Genomic DNA, 16143 nt, shown 5'->3' with positions numbered 1-16143 from the left:
GGAGTATTGTTCTTTTGGAGATCACTCCTTGTGATCTGTCCTGGGAATAACAAATAAATAGCCTATCCCAAAACTTCTGTGTTACCTAACCTTAGCAGACTAAGTATTACTCTAATCCAGGAATCCATTTCTGTCATTTGAGCCCTACTGATTTAAACAAAAATCGCACTGTGGCAGTGCGTGGCATAGTTTGCATGACACATTAAACCACAGCTTAAACCAAACTATCATTTAGTGCGAACGTGTTCCTGAGGTGCTGCTTCTCCACACCAGCTGCTTACAGGCCGTGGACTAAATGACAAGCCCGTGAGTAAGATGCAGTCCAGGAACCTTTGAGTACAGGGCATCACCTAAACTCTTCTAAACTGAAGTAACAAGATAATGATTCCTTATAACTAGGATGATTGGAATGGAAAGGTTTGTCTGGCAAGAGAGAGAGAGAGAGAGTGATAATACAGAGCCAAATCCTCAAATCCAGCATGGGCCCAGATGATTAGGAACTTCTTACTCAACAATTCCTGCAATATTATTTCTCTTTCACTATCTTTTGCTGCCATCTAGTGTATGATTCTGTGAAGTGCATCTTCAAACCTCATGTTAACTGGGAGGGTAGATTTAGAAGAAGTCCTTAAAGCAGTCCTTTTTTTCAGGGGGGATGCAGGGATACGCATACCCCTAAACATTTTGTGAATCTTTGTCCTTTTGTTCATTTAATGCATGTATTTTTCCTGATTTGAACTATAAAATGGTGAGTCAAAATGAGAGTACCCCTAAACATTTTTAAAAGAAAAAAGCATTGCCTTAATATACTTTATGATCTGTAGGAAACAAAACAAATCTTCCACTGTTCAAGACAGCACAATTCCACCAATGCCCATAACTTTTTTGCTTGCCCATCTTTAAGTCTGGATCCAGCAACCTTGAAAAACCTACCTTCCCAGACTAGAGTAAATGGGCATTTGCACAACTGTATTTACATCAGTAATTCAGAATTCACAAAACACCCATCTGACTACATGCTACAGTCTCCATTGGAACATGACACCTTGGATACGCATCCCAGTTGACACAAGCTTTTGGCTCTTATTTCCCATTTATATGCTAGATTTGTACAACTTTGTCATATGACTTCCTCCCTTGACTTAGTTGACTGGTTTGGGCCAGTTTACAGTTTGGAGTTGTGTGCTCAGTGATCTATACTTGTAAAGGAAACCAATGATGTTTAGATGTGGGTTCTCCCTCTCTGTTAAGTGTGTGTGTGTGTGTGTGTGTGTGTGTAGGAATATAAAAATTATCAGCCCAAAAGCTGCAATTGGGACTTGGTGTTGTGGGAAGTGATACATAAATTCAGCATGCTCAAAAATGTAAGCAATTATAACTGAAATCTCAATAGCTGTTGGGTTCAATGGGATTCTTAGTAACTAGTGAGTATAGCTTGATGGGCCTACATAGTGCCTTACCAGTCCCAGGACCAGTAGATACTATGCAGAACAAATGTCAAAGAAGTGAAAATAGGGTTCAAACTCTTATATCCCATCTACAAATGGTTACTGGTGTAGATGTCTCCCAGCAGTATCTAGATGAACTAGTAGGTAGATAGGTCTGCTAATAGCTTTTCATTATCCACTCCTCAACAGAGGTGGAATCTCTTCTGTACAGAGGTAGCATAATTCTGAATACTCTAAAAGCTGGGGGCAGATAGCAGGGGATCACTTTTGGCTTTATTTCCCTGAAATGGGCTTCTGGGGGTCATTGGCTGACCACTTGGAAAAGAGAATCTGGGGACAGATAGAACCTCAGTCTGATCTTGATGAACACAGCTGTTGCCAATAGTTGGTGCCTTAGCCAATATCAGAACTGCAGGAAGGAAAACCCATGTTTCATAAACACTTCCGTATCTTTCCACTGTCTACCAAATAACACTTCCCACCACATGTAGCTGGGAAATCTGCACCTATTTCACTTGGGCTTTAGTGACTGCATGGACAGAACTGGATATTTGGTACATGGATAGAGAGGCAACCGAGTGACTATTAACAGCATCACTAAAGAACCTGCACTGATAACTTGTTTGATACTGGGCTAGATTTAGGTTTCAAGGACCTGAACTGCTTGGGCCTAGGTTACCTGGGAGGCAGCATAGATTGTCATAGAGCTCAGAGGCCATCCTTGTGCCACAGCCTGCAGATGTCCATCTAGCAACCACCACAAAAAGTGTCTTCTGTATTGATGCCCACACTCTGTAATGGCCCACCCTCCTCCCCAAACCCCCACGGTCTGGCATGCACCAGCTGATATAATTTGAGTGCATACTTAAAAAAAAAAAAGATGATGCTGTTCACCATGTCCTTTGCTGGCTTTTGATACTGGCTGCTGTTGCATTTTAAGTATTAAGAACATAAACATAGGAAGAGCCTGGATCGGGTCAACGTCCCATCTAGTTTAGCATCCCCTTCTCTCAGTGGCCAATCGGATGCTTCTGGGAATCCAGCAAGCGGGACCTGAGCACAAGATGTACCCTTCTGCTCTTTACAGCAACGTATTCAGAAGCTATACTGCACCAGACCATCAGAATATAGCCATCGTGGCTGGTAGCCATTGATAGGTTCTCCACATATCTGTCCAGTCCTCTTAAAGCTGTCCAGACCTGCTGATAGACCTGGGAGTGACGAAAAAAGTATTCCTACCAGCTGGTCTGTTTAGGTTTGATTTCATTTTTGCATCTTGCCTATTAATCATAGGACTCAGCAAACTTTTTCAGCAGGGGGCTGGTCCACTGTCCCTCAGACCTTGGGGGGGGGGCAGACTATATATTTTTTTGGGGGGGGGGGACAAATTCTTATGTCCCACAAATAACCCAGAGATGCCTTTTAAATAAAAGCACACATTCTGCTCCTGTGAAAACACAAGGCAGGCTCCACAAATAACCCAGAGAGGCATTTTAAATAAAAAGACACATTCTACTCATGTAAAAACATGCTGATTCCCGGACCGTCCGCGGGCCGGATTGAGAAGGCGATTGGGCTGGATCTGGCCCCCGGGCCTTAGTTTGCCTACCCATGCGTTAATGTGTGTTGCCTTGAAGTGGAGGCATGATAGGTAATATATAGGTGTCTTAATAAATAAAAGTATTCAGATTTGACTCTGGCAGACTCTCCCATTCAAAGAGGGTGCTGGAGGTGTTCAGTTGCCCCAGATTTCATTTCCAACCTGCCCACAACTAAAGCAGCCACGAAGTTATTCTTAGACCTTGCAGACTCCTTGAGTGGTGATATACTTAGCTATTCTCTGCTTCTCAACCCCCACCCCACTTTGCACCTGCAGCCTCCATCTTGACTCCACGCAGCACCTTGCACCCTGCGCTTGCGGTCTAACGTTTCCTCCGCCTCCCTGGCTACCCGCTAGAGCCCTGCCACGTGCCGTCTCTTTGAAGCTCCTCACCTCTCTGGAAAACAACCCTTGTTTTCAAGAGGAAGCGGTTTCTGTGGGGTGAGCTTCAAAGGCTGACCCAGAAAAACCCACGCGCTTCTGACGTCATGGAAGTGAGCTGGTTGGCTTTGACCCATTTAGGGGGTTGACATAGTTTCCACTTCCTGCTGCCTTGTTGCCACCGTACCTAGCTTGGGGGTGGCGGGGAGAAGTTATTTTTGAGAGTTAAAACGAAAATAGGGTCACTGGGTTAGGGGTTGAAGGCACCTGTTTGGCGGAGGCTAAAAATAAGCTTACGAGGTCAAGTTTCTAAAAGAAAGTGGGTCTTTGACCTAGAGTGGCTGAACATCAAAGTCTTGGCCCCCCCCCCCCCCAGGTTGGCTGTGCAAAAGTTATTCTCAGTCTTGCACGCCAGTGCTAACTGCAGTCACCCCCACAATAAGTCCCCATCTGCTTTGTTGTTGTTGTTTAGTCATGTCCGACTTTTCATGACCCCCTGGACCAGAGCACGCCAGGCACTCCTGTCTTCCACTGGCTCCCGCAGTTTGGTCCAACTCATGCTGATAGCTTCGAGAACACTGTCCAACCATCTCGTCCTCTGCCGTCCCCTTCTCCTTGTCCCCTCCATCTTTCCCAACATCAGGGTCTTTTCCAGGGAGTCTTCTCCTCATGAGGTGGCCAAAGTATTGGAGCCTCAGCTTCAGGAACTGTCTCTCCAGTGAGCACTCAGGGCTGATTTCCCTAAGAATGGATAGGTTTGATCTTCTTGCAGTCATAGTTCATTTTATTTGTGGATGATTCCGTGTGTAGAACATGTGACTATGAGTTAAGGGTATCTGCGCCATACATTTAAAACACTTCTTTATCAATCCTGGCTTCCCACACTGTATCCCGGGAAGTGTAGTTTGTTAGGGCCACTGAGAATTGTTAGGAGACCCCTGTTCCCTTCACGGAATCAAAATCCCTAGAGAGCTTTAACCCCTTTCCTAGAGAAATGGGAATTGTAGTTCTGTGAGGGTGCTGGGACTTGTTACGTGTCCCCTTAACAAACTACAGTTCCCAGGATGCCTTGAGTGAAGCCATGGCCGTTAAAGTGGTATAATAGTGCTTTAAAGAGCCAGTGTGCTGTGGTGCTTGGAGTGCTGGAGTAGGACCTGGCAGACCCGAGTTCAAATCCTCTCCATCGTGAAGCCTGCTGGACCAGACAGACACTCTCTCAGCCTAACCTTCCTCACAGAGGTATTGGCAGAGTAAAATGGAGAGAAGTCTATGAGCCTCCGTGAGCAATCAGGAAAAGATGTAAATGTAATAAATGACAGATAAATGTTTGGTGTGGATGTGACCCAAGTCCCATTCATTGCACAACAGCTGTGGGGCTTAGGATAGGAGTCCCAACTTTAAGATAAGCAGTGGAACAGATTCTAGAGTGGCTGGGACACAAATAATACAATTGATATTAATAATTATTATAGTTCTGCCTTTTAACAGTTGGGCAAGAGAGAGTTTTGCCGTCTTCTCTTGGTCTTGCCATGCCAAGCAGCTCTGGCCAAAATCCCCTCCGCTAAGAGTGTGGACCCTGACCCCTGCTGAATCTGATCATTATTCATCTATGAGGGAGAGAGCACTTTGCTGATGGGATGGATGGCGGTGCTATTTTTTTAAATAAATCAGTAAAGTATTATCTGAGACAAATAGGGATCTTACATGGCTACCAGCTGTGATGGTTTTGCTCTGCCTCCACTCTAGAGGCCGGGAGCCAGCACTGTCCACAGACACATTCGGGTCATGTGGCCAGCGTGACAAGCTGCATCTGGCAAGCCAGCACAGCACACGGAACGCCGTTTACCTTCCCACTGGTCCCTATTTATTCAAACTGCCGACCATACGATCGGCATGTCCTAGGCACTGAGGTTTTACCCACAGCGCCACCCGCGTCACTTACAGAAAGAGTAATGCTTCTTAATACCAGTTGCTGTAAATCACAGGAGGTGAGAGGGCTCTCCTGCCCAGGTCAAGCTTGCCAGTTTCCCACAAGCCACAGTGAGAACAGGATGCTGGACTCGATGGGCCATTGGGCTGATTCAGCAAGCTCTAACGTTTGTACATCTTCTGCAGACACCGAACCCAGAAGACACCTGGATTTTCACTCCTCTGCTGATGTGCATTGGGCAGTTGTGATGGTAACTAATCAGATATGGAATCACAGAGTTGCAGGCCAGGGTGGAACAGCTCAGGCCCAAAGGCCAAATGTGGACCTCCTGGTCTGTCTATCTGGCCCTTGGGACTCACCCAAAGCTATTCTTCTTCACCAGCCCTGCTCCATAACCCTCCTTGAGTGTCTCTTGTCAGGCTGGAATGTGTGATTGAACTGTAAGAATGCTTCTTGCTGCCTGGATGGAAAACAAAGTGCATTGGTTCCCCCAAAGAATCCTGTACCCCTCGCTCTATACAGTTCCCAGCCCATTCAACAAATTTTAGTTCCTACATTTCTTTGGGCATGTGCTTTAAATGCAAGGCGACTGAAATTCGTATCCATTGCTCCACCCATTTTTGTCTCTGGCCCTGCCCATCACTGCCACGTGACCCATGGACGATTTCCCCCAAAGGAACGTAGCCTGAAAAAACTCGGTTTCATTTCCAAACTCCTCTAATTCTTAAGAAGCTTTTCCTAGTGTTCAACTGAAATCCACCCTTCCGTAACCTTAAGAGCGCGAGATCCAAGGTCCTTTCACATGTTACACTGAAAACACACAGGTACAAGCTATCTCTATGCATGTGTAAGCATTTGTGTGAAAGAGTGTACACATGTCATTTTGATGTGGGCTTAGGGCTGAAAACCTGACTTAATGCCCAGCCAGGCTTCAATTCCAATAACTCTCACTAAAGAAAAATATGTACTGCATTGCAGGCAGATAATGGACTGAGAAGGCGATTTTAACCACTGGGAAAAACTTTGGAAAAATGATTTGAAGTTTACAGCATGCTATTCTTTGAAAATGTTTTACAGATGGTATTTAACTCCGAGTAAGCTTGCTAAGATGTATACGACTGAATCAGATAAGTGTCGGACATTCAATGAGGTTGAGGGAACATTCTTTTACATGTGGTGGACTTGTAAAAGGGTAAAAGAATATTCGGAAATTATCCATAATGAACTGGGGAAAAAGTTTTAAAGTACTTTTCCAAAAAAACCAGAGCCCTTTTTGTTGGGGATAATTCAGATGGATATTTCCAGTTGTCAAAAAAAAAAAAAAAAAAAAAAGGTTATTTATGTATGCCACTACTGCAGCCTGTATTTTGTTAGTCCAAAAATGGAAAACTAGTGAGGTCCCAACTAAAGAAGAATGGCAATTTAATGTTGACAGAATATGCACAGCTTGCAGATTTAACATATAGAATAAGAGAACAATAAGAACATACGTTTAAAGAGGATTGGAAAACATTTATTGAATATATGGGGGAAATTGTGTACACTTGAAAACGTTGGCAGCAATAAGATAAATTCAACAGTGTAAATAAGTTTTGATGGATGTAATAATGGAATACTGAATGGTTTTGTATTTTTGTAAAATATGCAGGGATCTATGATATGTGAAATGAACCACAGAAAGAGAAGAAGGGAAGTCATTGATATTTTAAGGATGTTTAAATGAGTATTTTAAATTGTAAAACAGAAAATTTAATAAAAATTATATGTTAAAATAAAGAAAAGGATTGAGAAGGCAAGAAATAACTAGCAAAATATGAGATCCAGTTTCCGAGGAGGGCAAACAGGATGTTGCAGACCGAGTTGAGGGATAATTGTATGATATATTTCATCATCGTCTTAACTTCTGGCCCTTCCAGTCTCTCTCATTTCTCCCTCTTGAGTACAAATGTCAACTCTCCTTAGAAGCTACTTCTGAATAAGAATTCAGAACAACACATTTCACGCCTATGTTACTGTCATTTCTGAATTTCTTAATTGTCTATCATGTAGCAGCAAGAACTTTCTGACAGCAAGAGTTGTTCGACAGTAGAACCGACTCCCTCAGAAAGTGCTGGGCTCTCCTTTGGAGGTTTGAAAGCATTCTACCGTTTCATTTTTGTGGATCAGTGGGGGGTGGGGTGGAGAAAAACCACCACATATTCATAAAGCACCAAACATGCATAGAGGAGTTAAACATATACACTTTTAATATTCTGTAGCAATACAGGATGCTTTGTGTCGATTATATTCACAAGATAGTGCAACACAATGAAGCAGGATGTTGGTTTGTCGACTTTATCTCTCTCCCAGAGCTCATAAGCATTAAGCGGCTGTACAACAAAGCAGAAATCCAGAAGTTGAAGCTTTTCCCCTGTCAGAATAAAAGCTGGCAGCACCCCTGGCTGAAAGGAGTGCAAGAGTGTGGTTCTTTCCAAGCAGTTGCAGATGTTCCTCATGTATGGAGATGACTTTGTACATGTCTCTGTTTTGAGGGGTTCTTCCACAATATACCAGATATGTTCCCCATGTTTCTGCCATTCTGAACTGGAAGAAGAGAATGAGAAATCCTGGTTATTGCATAGGCAGTTGCAGAAAGATACAAGACAGGAAAACATACATTCAGCTACAGGGTTTATGGCTATAATAATAATAATAATAATAATAATAATAATAATAATAATTTATTTATACCCTGCCCTTCCCAGTACAAAAAACCGGGCTCAGGGCGGCTAACAACAAATTTTAAATACTTAATTGATGCAACAACAAAACAGCATAAAATACAGTATAAAATGTGAATAACAATAAATTCAGAATTCAAAAATCAATTTAGGGGGGAAATCCATCCAATAAACATTAGATGATCACCAGGGCTAGCTGGCTAAATTAGTCCTATTTGGGCCAGTGAGGAGACATGGGGAGAATTAGCTGAGAATTTGTTGCAGGGAGTGGGGAAGGCAATCTGGTCCCCTAGATACTTTTGCAATTGCATAATAACAGAGCCCTGCAGAAGCAGACAAGGATGGAGAACCTGTGGTCCTTCAGATCTTGATGAGACTACAATTCCCATCAGTCCTGTGTAGTGTCCCCAATGGCCAAGGATGATGGGAGTTGTAGTCCAGCAACATCTGGAGGGTCACAGGTTCCCTGCACCTGCTAAATAGATACGGTAAAAGGTAAAGGACCCATGGACGGTTAAGTCCAGTCAAAGGTGACTATTGGGCATCTCGTTTTTAAGGACGAGGGAGCCAGCATTTGTCCACAGACAGATTTCCGGATCATGTGGCCAGCATGACTAAACCGCTTCTGGCACAATGGAACACTGTGATGAGTGCCAGAGAGCACAGAAATGTCATGCTATAAACGGACACCTTAACTCATTCATCCAACCCACACCAATCCCAGCCATCATGAGCAATGGTCAGGGATGATGGGAGCTGCAGTCCCACATCTAGAGGGCCTGTTTAATCCAGCATTCTTCTTCCCCACCCCCAGCAAGCGACATTGCCCAGCCAAATGCCTCTGTGAAGCCCACAAACAGATCAGCCCTCGGCATCCAGTATCCAGGGGCCTACTGGTCTCAGGTTGAAGGTCCCATTTGGCCTTCATGGACTGTAAGCCTCAGGGTAATTGTTAGCCTCTGTGGATTTGTCTATCTTTCCATCTCAGGCAGTGAATTCTATAAATTAAGCTTCCATAACGGATCCAGTTCTTCAGTCCAAGAGGATGTAAAATCAAACCCTAAGTACCTCTATGCTAACACCTTGGTACCCATGCATCAGAACAGAGATGGAAAAGACCTCCAGTCTGCAGGTCAACCAGCCAGGTTGCCCTGCGACACCACTTCCCCCAAACCACGCCCACCTGTCAATCAGCTGGTGGCATTAGGTGATGGGGGAGGGGCTCAGTCCTGCCTTGTGCAGCTTCCCCAATGTGTTCCCAGTAGGGAATGCTCTGGCATAATGAAACCTCGGCAAAAAGCAGGATTGGCACCTCTGCTCATCAGCTGGTGAATGGAAAGGTCAAGCCTGCATGTTCCTTGTTGACTGCTCCCCCCCCCCCAAGCAGGTCAACTTTGGCATGGTGCTGACATCAGCATGATGTCAGGTGGGGGGAGGGGCTTCTGGGTAGGGTGGGGAGATTAAGAACTGCCACCACCTTCCAGGCCAAAAAGATTCCTCACTCCTGTACCAGAGCGCAAGGATAAGGAGCAATGATGGTTCCACTGGAGCAGCAACCCAACTGATGGTGAACTGTGAATCACCATGAGATATGGAGATCGTATTACGGAAAAAGCCAGAGCTCCAATGGCAACCTTCGCTGACCAGATACATTTTGGACCACAGCTCCCATCAGCCCCATCCAGGACTCTTAAGTGAGTCTGTTCCTTACTTACCTCAGCTAGACCAAGCGTGGAAGGTGAACAGCAGGTTGAAGGCAACACACTTGAGGAAAATGACTCGCAGTCCTAGCACGGTGAGGGAGAGGAGATTCAACTTCTCGTCTGATAAAAACAAAAGGTGGGGGAAGAGAGAAAGAGAGAATAAATGTCACAAAAGAACAGGTGTCCGTTTGCAAGCTACTGCCATGGACAATTTGGACGATGAATGTTGTTGTTTTTCAAGCAACGAGGTCTCTTCTGGACTCTCGCCATTTTTGTGGGAGGGATTCAATCGCAAACTGGCATATTTAGGCTGGCCCAATTAAAGTGGATTAACGTGCACAGATGCATGAAGGAGAGGGCTCCTAGCCACAATGGCTACACCCTGTTGCCACAGTTGGAGGCAGAAATGCTTCTGAATAACACTTGCTGGAAACTACAGGAGGGGAGGGGACGCGGGTGGCGCTGTGGGTTAAACCACAGAGCCTAGAGCATGCCGATCAGAAGGTCGGCGGTTCGAATCCCCATGACGGGGTGAGTGCCCGTTGCTCGGTCCCTGCTCCTGCCAACCTAGCAGTTCGAAAGCACGTCAAAGTGCAAGTAGATAAATAGGTACTGCTCCGGCGGGAAGGTAAACGGTGTTTCCGTGTGCTGCTCTGGTTTACCAGAAGCTGCTTAGTCCTGCTGGCCACATGACCCGGAAGCTGTACGCCGGCTCCCTCGGCCAATAAAGCGAGACAAGCGCCGCAACCCCAGAGTCGGTCACGACTGGACCTAATGGTCAGGGGTCCCTTTACCTTTACCTTTTACAGGAGGGGAGAGGGCTCCTGTGCCCGAATCCTGTTTGCTGGCTCCCCATAGGCAACTGTTCAGTCACTGGGCGAAAAGGATACTGGACTAGATGGGCCATTGGCCTGATCCAGCGGCAGAGGGCTCTTCTTACGTTCTTAAGCAACAAACCTACTTTTCTTTTTAGGCCAGAGTGCGCTATTATTACACCAATGGCATGTTGCAGAATACACCCCCCCTCCCAATATTCTCACTGGGTCTGCTTTAGTCAAATTCTGGCAACTAATCTACAGACAGCTAAGCCAGAATGGCTGGTGGTCAACCCTACTTGCTCACGGGGGTGATTTCTAAGGCAGGATTATGATTTGATTTTCATTCGGTTCCTAGTCAAGTTGCACATCCCTTTTTGCACATACATACCTGTCTCAAAACCGCCTGTCTTTTCTGAGCAGGTGGTTGCAGCCTCTGTAACAATGATGGGAATGATAATTAATGATGATGATAAAGGATTATTACATTTTCAGTTTTCATCGATTCTCTTTCCTTTATCATATAATTTTTAGTGAAGTTTTAAAATTACAAGGAAAGGGGGGGATTGGAGAAAGATGTTGCAAGAAAAGCATTAAGCACCATCAATGCAGGCATGAAACATGCATATAGCAAAATATGAGGTAAAAGGATGGGATTGAATTTCCTGATCCCTTGACCTCAGGAAGCAAGGCTGGTGACGAAGCTATTGCAGCTTCCAACCTGTACACCACAACTTGCCAGGTGTGGTGTCTCCTCACTAAATTGTTTTAGGTGGTTGGTAAGAAGAAAACTGGGAGGTGGGTGGCGTTGTGGGTAAATCCTCAGCGCCTAGGGCTTGCCGATTGCATGGTCGGCGGTTCGAATCCCCGCGGAGGGGTGAGCTCCCGTCTGCGGTCCCAGCTCCTGCCCACCTAGCAGTTCGAAAGCACCCCTAGAGGACAAGTAGATAAATAGGTACCGCTTTCTAGTGGGAAGGTAAACGGCGTTTCCGTGTGCTGCGCTGGTGCAGGCTCGCCAGAGCAGCGATGTCACGCTGGCCACGTGACCCGGAAGTGTCTCCGGACAGCGCTGGCCCCCGGACTCTTAAGTGAGATGGGTGCACAACCCTAGAGTCGGACACGACTGGCCCGTACGGGCAGGAGTACCTTTAAGAAGAAAACTACCTTTTCTAAAAATGCTTTCACACCACTGTTCAGTTTTGGCCGGTTCGCCTTTGTGGACAGTTAAAGCACAAATAATCAATCAATTATTTTCCCCAAAATAATCCTGGGACACTGCAGATCACCCCTCACTGAGCTACAGTATCCAGCACGCTTGAGAAACTGCAGAATTATTCTGGGTTGAAATAATGTGCTTTAAAGAATGTTTCTTTATGTGACCTTTGTTTTGATGGCTATTTTGGGTTGTGGTTATGGGGGCTTAGCACAGACACCAAGGGCTGTGGCTTCAGTGGGCACTGTTGTCTCCTCATTGCTTTTTAGCGTTTTGGATGGTAAGCTGCCTTGAGACTTTTTGAAGACCAGGCAGAATATATAGATTTTCAGATCATCGTCCAATTGGCTTGCAAACATTTACACAGTCTGCTTTTTACCTGCTGACTCCGATGGAAATCTATTGTTCTTTTGCTCAGCATAACAACCATCAGCCTCTTTGGCTTTGCCCCAGATCACTTCGCCGTAGCTGGGTGTTTCCTTGCCACTTTTTTTCACTATGACGACTGAGCCATTGACCTCGTGTTCATCAATTCCATCAGCCCCCACTCTGATGGGTGCGGGGAAATAGTCGGTGATAAGGCAGGCAGAAATGTCTCTGTCTTCTTCCTTGGGTGACTGTAGTTTGTAGACGGAAGGCTCAGATGGCTCAAGCTCTGAATGGGAGGAAGCAAAGGATAACCAGAAGTTAGAATGCAGCTGAAATTGACATATGCCACGAAAGTCAATGCCATACTAATAATGGGCAGAGGGGTGGGTGAGAGGCAGGATTAAATTATTCATCCATTCCGCAAAAATCTGACTCCGATTACATATGATCGCTCCTCTCTCTTTCACCGGTCCTTCAAGAAAAAGGCATTCAAGGCATCTCAGAATGAAAACTCATGGAAAACAATATAAAAATGCACCACTCAACAATAATCGTCAAAGAAAATATCAGAATAAATCAGTAGCAGAGAATCTCTGCTCCTCCAGATATTGCCAGACTCCGACTCCCATCATCCCTGAGAATTGGCCATGCTGGCTGTGGTGGGCTTATGGGAGCTGGAGATTCTGGAGAGATTCCATTTATCCCTGGAATAAGCGAACCGAAGAAAGGTTTGTATCCAACTAAATCTCAGGCCACATTCACACCATGCACTTATAGTGATGCCACTTTAAACCGTCATGGCTTCCCCCAAAGGATTCTGGGAGCTGTAGTTTGGTAAAGGTGCAGAGAGTTGCTGGGAATACCCTGATCACCTTGCAGAGCTACAATACCCAGCATTCCCTGTAAAAAGGCACTGATGGTTAAACAACTCACTGTAGCTCTGTGAGGGGAAAAGGGGGTCTGCTAAGACCTCTCAGCACCTTCAACAAACTACAGCTCCCAGAATCCTTTGGGGCGGGAAGCCATGACTGTTTAAGATTAATCATGAATCATAGAGCTAGTCCACCAGTCTCAGAATGCAGGCATAATTGTATCATAGCACTATAAATGTATGGAATGAATGTAGCCCAGAGTAAACAGAGAAATTAATGCTTCTATGTTAGCCATTCTTCTCAACAAGCATATGTTGGAATGTATGTTGCAACAGCTTGCTCTGAGCAGAATTACCATTACCTACAACCCCAAGTGAGCAGATGCTTGTTTTGCATTGTTCTGCAGTGAGCAACTGGCAAAAAGTTTGCACCGAAGGACCCTGTCTGCTCCACCGAGCTCTCGCTTGGTGTAACCGAGAGCACACTCCCCCAGCTCTCAGAAACCATTTCCCAGAAGCGCCCACAAAGTTCACACCTCGCTGTGGGCTGTTGTTTCGCTATGAGGATGACGGCACAACCTGAGAAGCAACCCACAGCTCTTCTCTACAGTTCAGTGAGTAGATGAAGGCATATCCGCAGGTTCCCCAACCCTGCTATAGACCAACTCCAGGGTCAGCAGCCGACGAGCAATAACTAATCCCACCAATAACTGCAATAAAGCTTAAAATATGCGTAATGGTGAATTGGATGGTACTGAACAGGCAAGGTCCAGAATTCTATGTGGATGCTGGGGCATGGTTGGAATTTTTGCATAAGCCATTTTATTTATTTATTGAATTTATATACCACCCTACACCCGGACATCCCATCACTGTGGTTCCTGCATTTCAGGAGGTTGAACTTGATGACCATTTTGGTCCCCAAATCTATGATTCCCCCTTCTCATTCAAATATACTGCATATGCCTCTTGTGCAGTGAAGAATAACTGGATCCAAACTTATTCCAGAGCATATTATTTCTCTCCCTCTTTCTCTTTCTCTCTCACATACACATACATACACCCTGACACACTCGCAGAAAGCTACCTTAATAATAATAATAAAATTTTATTTATATCCCGCCCTCCCCGGCTGAAGCCGGGCTCAGAGCAGCTAAAATAGTAAATCATAGAATCATAGAATCATAGAGTTGGAAGAGACCACAAGGGCCATGTAACACAGTTTACATAAAATCACAATCAATTAATTTAAATACATTCTAAAATCAATTCATTCTAAAATCAATTCAGCACTCTAACATTAAATTTGCACCCTAATCCCAAAAACTTTATATGAAAATAACTCTTACTGAAATGAATGGAAGTTCCACAAAAGGTGTGTGGGATCAAGACAATAATTTCCATTTAGGGCAGCAGATTCCTAGATTCAGGATATTCTAGAAAAGCTCTAACAACAATTACTGTACATTCTGTAATGTACATACTGTACACATTAGATTATTTCACTGTGATGTTATGTAAACCAAAATATGTTTCTGTTTTAACTGACTTATTTTTATCTAATATTTATTGGTGTAAATAGATGTTAAAAAAGGTATTTTTCTGGACAAGTCTGAGTCAGACCTTTGGTCTATCAAACTCAGTACTGTCTGCACTGACTGGGAAGAGGTTATCCAGGATTTCAGGCCAGAGTCTTTCCCAACCCTACCTGGAGATGAAGGGGATTGAACCAGGTACGTTCTGGTTGCAAAGGAGATGCTCTACCACTAAGCCATGGCTCCATCCCCATTTGAATGTTTCCAATATTTGACTTACTTGGTTTAACACTCAGTTGAGACCCACCTCCAAACAACAATTTGTTAGCAGTTCCTCCATAAGTCACCCAGTGGGTTACGGTATGACAAAAACACATCATTACATAATAGGGAATGTCATGGGAGAACAGGAAGCTACCTCCAACCAAGGTAGGCCAATGGCCCAGCTAGCTCAGTAAGGCTGATGCTAACTTGCTACTCCTTTCCAGGATTTCAGCAACGTCTAGGCAACACGATAACCATGAAATAGACAATCTTTATAGAATTCCTTCAAACCATAACAGTACAAAATGAAATCTTTAGTCTCAAAGTCTCTGAAAATCTTTAAATGAAGTGAGGTACCAGACTTTGTATGATGAAAGACAAGCTGTGAAGCTTTGTGTATTCAGCAAAAAGGATATAGAATTGCTTCATAAACTGAAAATAAAATTTTACAGACAATTTTACATCGTCTGTAAAATTTTATTTTCAGGTTGTGAAATTTTATTTTCAGTTTATGAGGCAATTCTAGATCCTCCCACCACGCTGACGAAGAATTCTACAAAACAGTAGTCAATATCCAGAATCACTGTTCAGTGTTGGGCATCATATTTGCTGAATACACAAAGCTTCACAGCTTGTCTTTCATCGTACGAAGTCTGGTAAAGGTAAAGGTAAAGGTAAAGGTAAAGGTACCCCTGCCCGTACGGGCCAGTCTTGACAGACTCTAGGGTTGTGTGTACCTCGCTTCATTTAAAGATTTTCAGAGACTAACACGGATCTCCAACCCCTCCCACCTTTATGTTTAGGGGTGAAGTCATCAGAGCATAAGGATGTATCCAACTAAGTTCTTGTCAAAGTAGGTACACTGAAATTAATGGATCTAAGTTAGTCATGCCCATTCATTTCAATGTGTGTACTCTGACAGCACTGTAAATACAGTAACCCATGTTCTTATCTCATGTCCTGCCCCCCAGGGTTTGGCTCAATGGGTGGCTGGAACAGTCCGAATATGAGTTGGCTGAACTGTGTTGGGTGAAACTCTGTTGGGCTGAATGTGCACCCAATCTCTCTGTGGATCAACAGGGCAGGTGGGCGAGGTACATTGCTGACAATGGCTTGGGGTGGCTACATTAGCTCTTTGAATCTTAGTCAGCACCACCAATGTAATCATCATCAATGTTGCTGCTGTCATTCATCACCATCTATTATAGCCATTTATTATTAACACAGTTATCGTAATCTACTGCCGGTGCTCCATAAATAATGATATACATATGCAGTGTTTTAAATTAATCCT

General features: G+C 44.4%; 1 gene segment (V, D, J or C); it reads right to left on the bottom strand.

The window, feature by feature from the left end:
* Window positions 1-9759: 9759 nt before the first annotated feature.
* LOC310663040 (T cell receptor alpha chain MC.7.G5-like) overlaps window positions 9760-16143 on the bottom strand; it is a 106902-nt gene continuing 100518 nt past the window's right edge. Inside the window, exons 4-6 of the C gene segment in view lie at window positions 12190-12465; window positions 10989-11033; window positions 9760-9902 (exon numbers count right to left, since the gene is read on the bottom strand).

Source organism: Podarcis tiliguerta (genome assembly GCF_965153285.1).
Source record: "Podarcis tiliguerta genome assembly, chromosome: 13".
NCBI classification, from domain to species: domain Eukaryota; kingdom Metazoa; phylum Chordata; class Lepidosauria; order Squamata; family Lacertidae; genus Podarcis; species Podarcis tiliguerta.
Note: the sequence above shows the minus strand (reverse complement) of the source record. Positions and strands in the feature narration are given on the sequence as shown.